General features: G+C 31.5%; 1 pseudogene; it reads left to right on the top strand.

Moving 5' to 3' along the window:
- Positions 1–269: 269 nt before the first annotated feature.
- Positions 270–3,967, top strand: LOC149560637 (alpha-dioxygenase 1-like; annotated as a pseudogene).
- The last annotated feature ends 4,035 nt before the right edge of the window (positions 3,968–8,002 follow it).

The following is an 8,002-nucleotide window of genomic DNA, read 5'->3' as shown; positions in this document are numbered from 1 at the left end:
AATTAATTTTGTCTTGGTTGAAGGTCTATTTACATCCCATTTTGAAATCATAATGAAATCACTCAAAGGAAATCATTTACATGGTATCTCCTAAATGATTTCCTTTGACCAAGAAAAAATTATAATGAAATGTGCAACAAATTACACCACAAAGAAATGGACACATGCAATACTTTCCCTTGCCTATAAATGTTGCATCTCTCTTTTGAGTGTATACTAAATTGGCATTTTTAGCTTATAATTGTATTTGATTATTTAATATCTGTTCTATGGCTTTGTTAAGATTGTTGGAGGCTATTTTACCCACTTGCAAAGTGCTTGACAAGAATTTATATTCAGTCTATTCCATAATGAGATTCATAGACAAAATCCTCATTCTTGTATGCCTGTAGCAATTTTTAAACAGCTTTCAAAATTACAGCAATTTTCTTGGTACAAATTTTCTTTGCGTGGGAGGAGGAGTTGATTAATTGACTAACTATTTTTTTGTTTTCAGATTATACACTTTGTGGACAGGGCATTTGCATGGCATAAATTTCCAATATTTCTTGGACTGGTGTATCTAGAGATAAGGAGAACATTGCACTAGCATTATAATCTGTTAAATGTGGGATCAACACCAATGGGTGTGAGATATAATCCAACACATTATCCATATAGAATAGCAGATGGAAAGTACAACAACCCATTTGATCAAGAAGTAGGGAGTGAAGGCACTTTCCTTGGAAGAAACATCCTACCTTCTCCTTAGAAAGATGAGGTGATTATCAAAACTTCTCAATTATTATTTAAATAGCATTTTACCTTATTTTATGCAAACAAAAATGTTTGTGTTTTTATTTAAATCCCCATGGTCTCAAATTTATTTGGTTGACAGATAGAGGTAGTATATTCCATTACAATTAGGAGTGGATTCTATTCCAACTGCCTTGGGCATGATTCTAACCTTATCTTTTCTTATGTTTTCATTCTTGTATTCAAGAAGACTTGGACCTTTTAGAATTGTTGACACCTTCTAAGAGCTCTGGCAGCAATCCCTTGCTCCACAAATAGTAGTTCCTAGAAAGAAAAAAGACATACCCCTTTTATGATCCCAAGTCCCCCTTTCCTTAATAGGATTAGAACCCATGACCCAACTTTGATATAATTTGTTAGAACATAGTTTTTTAGGGAATAAAGATTGACCTTTAATAGAGATAAACACTTTTATAGGAGGTAGTAAGGATTGAATTGAGTAGTTTTTTGATTCAAATTTATAGACTCACATTTCATGAATAGTAGTTCACATGAACCTATCTTCTCTCATGAAAATGAATGGAACACTTAAAACTCATTGGATGTAGGTGATGTTTACAAAGTTGAAGCACTAGTACTTCCTGAGAGGTTACCATCCTAGTACTACTACTCCAACTCGAACGTGCTAAACTATGAAGTTTCCTCCATGGTTAAACTCACTCTACCTACAACTCTATTTGCAAAACCTTCACCAAGGTTGTGCCTTATGAACCATTCATTAGAAAGCCCCTTGAGTTCATCAATTGATAAGTAGGAGATATTTACCATAGCTAGTCAAATTGTTATATTGTTATTAGAATTCAAGTATGTAGTTTTTAAGTCAAACTCATTGGCTCATGTTACTTGAGTAGTGGTTCACATGAACCCATATCTCATGAAAATGAAAGGAACACTTAGCTCTCATTGGATCTAGGTGATGCTCACAAAGGTGAAGCATGGGGACTTCCCAAAAGCTCACCCATCCTAGTCTACTCCAATTTGAACACATTGAACTATGGCATTTTAGACTATTTTTAATTGGCTCCCACTCTGATATTTTTGAGTTGGATGTTTTGATTTGTTGTAACTTGAATATTGAAGATTTTTTAAGATTTAAAACAAAATGTAACTCTTCCCCACTAATTTAGTGAAAATAAAACTTGATTTCTAGTAAACTAATTTCAATTCAATCCATTTCACCAGAAAAAAATGAAACCTATTGATTTAATTGAAAAATATTTGTCAACTTAATGCATCTCTTTTTCCTAAAAAATAATTCTTCCAACAATAATTTCATCATATTCTTCTTTTCTAAAAAATAATATCTCTAGGGGGTGCACTCCAAGCCTTGTGAAATTTAGTTTATCTAAAACTTCCTTCAAATTTCTAGACATAAAATCTAAATGGTATGTTCTTGATGTGTAAATAGTTTATGAGGCCAGATCCCATGGTAGTTGCTACTAAGCTACTTGCAAGGAAGAAGTTTGTTGTCATGGACAAACAATTTAAAATGCTTGCTACTTCGTGGATTCAGTTTATGATTCATGATTGGGTTGATCATGTTGAAGACACTAAACAGGCAAGACATGGGCAGCTTAGACATCATACAAATAGTTCATTTTTAAATAGTTGAAGGTTTTTGTTTTAAAATTTAATTTCATTTTTAGTATGTGATGTTTAAAGATAACCAATGAAACAAACTTTTTTTATTTTTATGTTTCATGTATTCTCAATATATGAATGTTTCTCACATAAAGAGCTTTTTGCAGACAAAGTTAACTACCCCACAAGTAGTTGTGCAGCAATGCCCACTTAAGGCATTCAATTTTTTTGAATCTAAAGAAGTCCCTACTAGTTTTTATGATATAAAAAAGGGATAACTTAATAGGAGAACCACCTGGTGGTAAGAAAACTATATTCAATTGGAAATAATTCAATTTTTGAAATGGGTATACTATTCTATCCAAAAATGAGTCAAAATGATAGATCAGCTTAACTATTTTATTTGAATTCAAGAATTGATTTAGACATTCTTTTTCTTTGTGATCTAAAATGAGTAAATTTGTAGGGATGCGAGTGAAGTATATGGGAACAATTTTGAGCAGTCGACAAAGTTGAGAACATTCAAAGATGGCAAATTAAAATTGGGCAAAGATGGCCTTCTTCTTCACTTGAATGATGGATTTGTTGTCTCCGTAGATGTGCCCAATCCATGGTTTGGGTTGTTAGTACTCCAAGTCTTATTCATTAAAGAGCACAATGATATTTGTGACATGCTTAAGGTAATTATGTTTTTGTCATTGTATTTGTAGTGGAAAGGGATATCATCGGGATATAGTTGTTATGCCAACACTCTCCTCACTATGTATAGATGAAGGGTCAAAGAACTTGAGGGACATCCTGGTGGTGGAGAGGGTGGCAAAAAGGGATCTTATTGGATATATCATCTCTACATATACAAATTCATGACATTCTCATCCTTTTAAAATATTTCCACTAACTTTTACAAACAAACTAGAGTACGAGTGAACTGTGGTTTATTTCTTTAATATCTGAACGGCTTAAACATCACACACTAAGACTTGATTCTTAGACTAATAAATACTTAAAATTGACTTATTTTTCTAAGCTTGATTTTTTTCTTAATTTATAATATTTAAGAATGATCATTTATATCTTAGTTGCTAAATTAGATTTAATATTTTATAAGAACTTGTAGGACAACTACCCTCATTTGGACAATGAAGAACTATATCGCCATACAAGATTAGTAACTTCAGCAATTATTGCAAAGATCCACACCATTGACTGGATAGTTGAGCTACTCAAAATAGACACTCTCCTTGCTTCCATGCATGCAAATTGGTATGTCATCTTCATTAACAGAAAATAGTGCTTGAAGCTTAAGAAAGACTTCAAATAAATAAATAAATTTCATAAAAGTATCCATCAATTATAGAGCACAAATATATAGTTAAATTTTCACTCTCACATGTTTCCAAAAAAAATTTTTTTGATTATTATGAACCATAAAGTCTAGTGTTACTAATTCTATAGAAGTGGATTGATTCATATATATGATGGTATGGGTGTGAGCAAGCATGGATTGCTAGGTAAAAAATTGAAGGACAGATTTGGTCATACTAGGAGTTCTCTACTAAGTAGCTTCATTGGAATGGCAAAACCTTACTGATGATAAAGAAGCCATTGACATGGTATCTCCATGGTATCTCCTAAATCAATAGTCTTAACAAACCCAAGAAAATAAATTAAAGTTTAATGATTTACAAGTGTTTCTTACACAATGATTTGAAGCATCTTTTATGATTTGAAGTCTCTTTTACAACTAGTAGTGGATAAGTTCATATTACTATTATCAGTTTTATGATTATCCTACATAGGCTAGTCAATCTCTCAAAGCTGAGAAATCTCTTAGGAGTTTTATATATCTTTAATTTTGTCTCCATTTTTGGTCGATCTTATTTCCTTGGATACAAGGTTGATTGGGAAATATCTAATTCTACTTTATGATTGAAAATGCATGCAGAAAATAGCATTATGTGTATGGTACTACACTAGATTTAGTAGCTAAGGTCAAGGGACTCGTAAAGTTTAATCTTCAAGCAGAACTTGAGGTGAGAAAGTTTCAAATTGAAGTTGGAGGCAATGTGCTAGGAGTTTTTGATTTTGGACCTAAAAGATTTGGTTTTGAGGCAATATTTATACCCACAAATTATGGGTTAGATATGGAGGAGGAGGATGGTTACTTGGTCTATTTTGTTCATGATGACAACATTGGGTATGGTTCTAGCTTATATTTAGTTTTTTTTAGCCCCGAGTTGTCTTATATTTTTCTCTAGAGATGATAAGAAGAAACTTATATTTATGTGAAGGCTATTGTCTCTCAAATACATGATGAATAGGTTGTCTAGTAAATGCCACTATTTTGAGAGATATAGTCTTTAACAAAATGGCTCAAAATAATAACAATACCATAGCCAATATTGAAACTAGGATCGGGATAAATCATAGTATTTACTATTAATCACTATATTAGTAGGTGACATGTCAGGAAAAAATTGATCATGTTAGAGAAATCAGCAGTTATGAGATGATCAATCAAGAGGAAATAGTTGAGAGCTTATAGTGATAGAATTTTTAGATGATCGTATGAAATGAAATGGGCGTGCGAGTAGAAAGAAACTAGAAAGACATTGTGTGTAGATAAAGGCATGAAATGGATGGTTTTGGAGCACTCCGCATAGACATTCAGCATTTAGTACATATCACCATTCGAGATCAAATGGTACTGAATGTTGAGTGTTTGTGTTAAGTGCTCCAAAACCATCCATTTCATGCCTTCATCTGTACACAATGTCTTTCTAGTTTCTTTCTACTCGCATGCCCATTTCATTTCATATGATCATCTAAAAATTGTGTCACTCTAAGCTCTCAATTGTTTCCTCTTGATTGGTCATCTCATAACTGCTGATTTCTCTTTAAAAAATTTGACCAAACATTGGTCAAAATTTTGACCAATGCTTGAGGGTTTTCTACCAAGCATTGGTCAAAATTTTGACCAACATCTAGGTGCAAATTGCACCATGGTAACAAACAGTTTTTGACCAACCAAATTTTGGTTGAAATTTTAACAAGAAAATTTACGACCAATGGGTTGGTCAAATTTTGTTGAAAGTTGGTCAAAAATTTTGACCAATAATGGTCAAAAAATGACCTCAAATGTACTAGTGCAAATTGATTTCTCTCCTAAATTTGGGCAATCAAATTTTGAAAAATATTTTTTTGTTGCCAACTTTCAGGTATCTAATTTTGAATCGGGTACCTAATCTATTATTGGGTACTCAATCTATTATCAGGTACCCAATTAGGCTTGGTATTTACTAAACCTCTTTGGTCGACTCAAAAAATGTGTTTGAGACATGTTTCACTGACATTTAGACTTCGAGTAGCCATCTAGCAATAATTTTTTCCATCAAAATTCAATGAAACAAAAAGGGTTTCTAGATAACTCTCAAGATTCTATCTATTTAATTGCTATGAAATTTTGAGTTCGATAATTATGTATTAGTTTATTTTTAATGAAGATGTTTGTAAAATGTTGATTGACATACTAATTAAAAAATAGCTATAAGTTTCAAATGGTATAACACTTTTGAAATCCAAAAGTTGTGTCACATTCTATGCTTCACCTAGTATAAGAAAAGAAAAATAATAATTTTGTAAATTTTTCAATTAGTTAAGGTGATCAAACATAGGATTTTTTTATTCTAAAAAAGTTATAGTAGAAAATTCATATTTAATTATTTATTTGAAATAAAAATACCCAAAAATATATGTCACATCCAAGTATGAGTCTACTTTTTATCTCTATAAATATATTAAAAAATATTATCATTTGATTTGATTAACGTGGTCATATATACACCTAGTTTTTATTTTCGCCCTAAAATTTTTGTGGTACTGCATTAAAATCCAAAATTTAGACAAAATCAAATAATTTTTTCACTAGATAAGGCCTAGTAGTTTAGAAACTACATTCAATTTCCTATAGTTTCTTTTCTTACAATTTTTTGATATAAAGCCCATAACTACTTTAAAATTATGTGCCAAGTTAACATAACCTTGATTTGTTGGTTTTCCACTGCCACTTAAGGCCATAGTTTGGTTGACCATGATCCTACACATACCTAGCTATACGATATATCCTTTCATTAAAAAAAAAATAGTGTTAATTGGAGGTAGTTCCTTAGGTACCCATTCTTTCTAAAGATGTGTGTACCTTAAGGGAACCTTCCTATCACCTTCACTTTCATTATCATAAGAACATGACCCCCCTAAAGCAAGAAAAAATTGCATTTGTTTGTTGAATTTTCTTCTAATCTTTTGACCTCTATTTGAGCTCTCTATTTTAGACCTACTAGATGTCTCACTTTTGTCTTCTATTCCCACATTTCCCTCACTTGAGGAAGATAGATCAAAAAAATACCTATTTGGTGATACCTGCAATCCATAAAATGAGAGACATACTAGGACTAAAGTTGATGTTGATGGTAAATAGAAGATAAGTAAATAAAAAATTGTATCTATAGGATTTATTGACTTATACATGTTGATCCATGTCATTTTGCATGATCTTGGTCAAAGGCAATAAATTTCCTGCATATGTAAATCATTTATGTTAAGTTAACCAAAAATTACATGATATATATGCTACAAATTACATAGAATACAAAAATTGCATGATGCATTCATTGAAATCATTGTATTTTTTTAATTCCTTACCTCTACTTTATGTGTGGTAGCTATGCAAAATCATTGTATATACTCCATGATAGTAGATTTCAACACATAATAACTTAATCATAAAAACATACAAGTCAAACAAATTTCTATGAATAAATCACTCTGTCATACTTGACATTGATCATACCTTGACATAAATTTCATTGATCATGTCATTGATTGTCATCTTCTTCCATGTCATCATCATCATCACCATAATCATACTTGTCACTTTGATCATCATCATCACCACCACCATTGTCGTCATCTTCATCACTATTATCATCATCACCTTGATCATCGCCATCTTCATCACCATGATCATTTTTGTCATCATAAACATCACCAAAATCATCTTATTCTTCTTCTTCTTCTTCATTAGATAAAAATCATTCATGATCATCATTTACTTGATCTTCTGATTCTTTGGTATCTTCTTCTTCCATCATATTATACTTTACTAGCCTTCCTCTTGGATCATGTCTAACAACAATTGACCAATTAAGTTTATGTGGAATGCCAAAGTAAAACACTTTCTCACATTGGCTTGGAAGAAGATATGGCTCATCTCCAATTGGCTCAAATGACCTTGTATTAATCATTGTAAATTTACCATCATGTTCAATAACAATCCTATCAGGATCATTTTTATTTAGTTGTAGCCTGTACCATTTGATGACAAATAGAACTAATGTGAATGAATTAAAGTCACACTCAATTATATCATCCAAAATTTTATAGTATCAATTTTTAGATTTTTGAGGAGTTATGTCATTTTTAGATAAAATATCGGTGACCTCGAAGATTGCACTTATCCTAGAATCACAAGTTCTCTTCATTTCATCTAACCTTTTTATGGGAAATTGACGGCCATGGTAGTACATAGCTTTGTGATGTTTGATCTAAAATTATTCAAGCATGTCAA

This window comes from Cupressus sempervirens, chromosome 4 (genome assembly GCF_028749045.1).
Source record: "Cupressus sempervirens isolate cs-2001-9-10 chromosome 4, ASM2874904v1, whole genome shotgun sequence".
Lineage (NCBI taxonomy): Eukaryota > Viridiplantae > Streptophyta > Pinopsida > Cupressales > Cupressaceae > Cupressus > Cupressus sempervirens.
The sequence above is the reverse complement of the archived record's forward strand: the minus strand, read 5'-3'. Positions and strand labels throughout refer to the sequence as shown.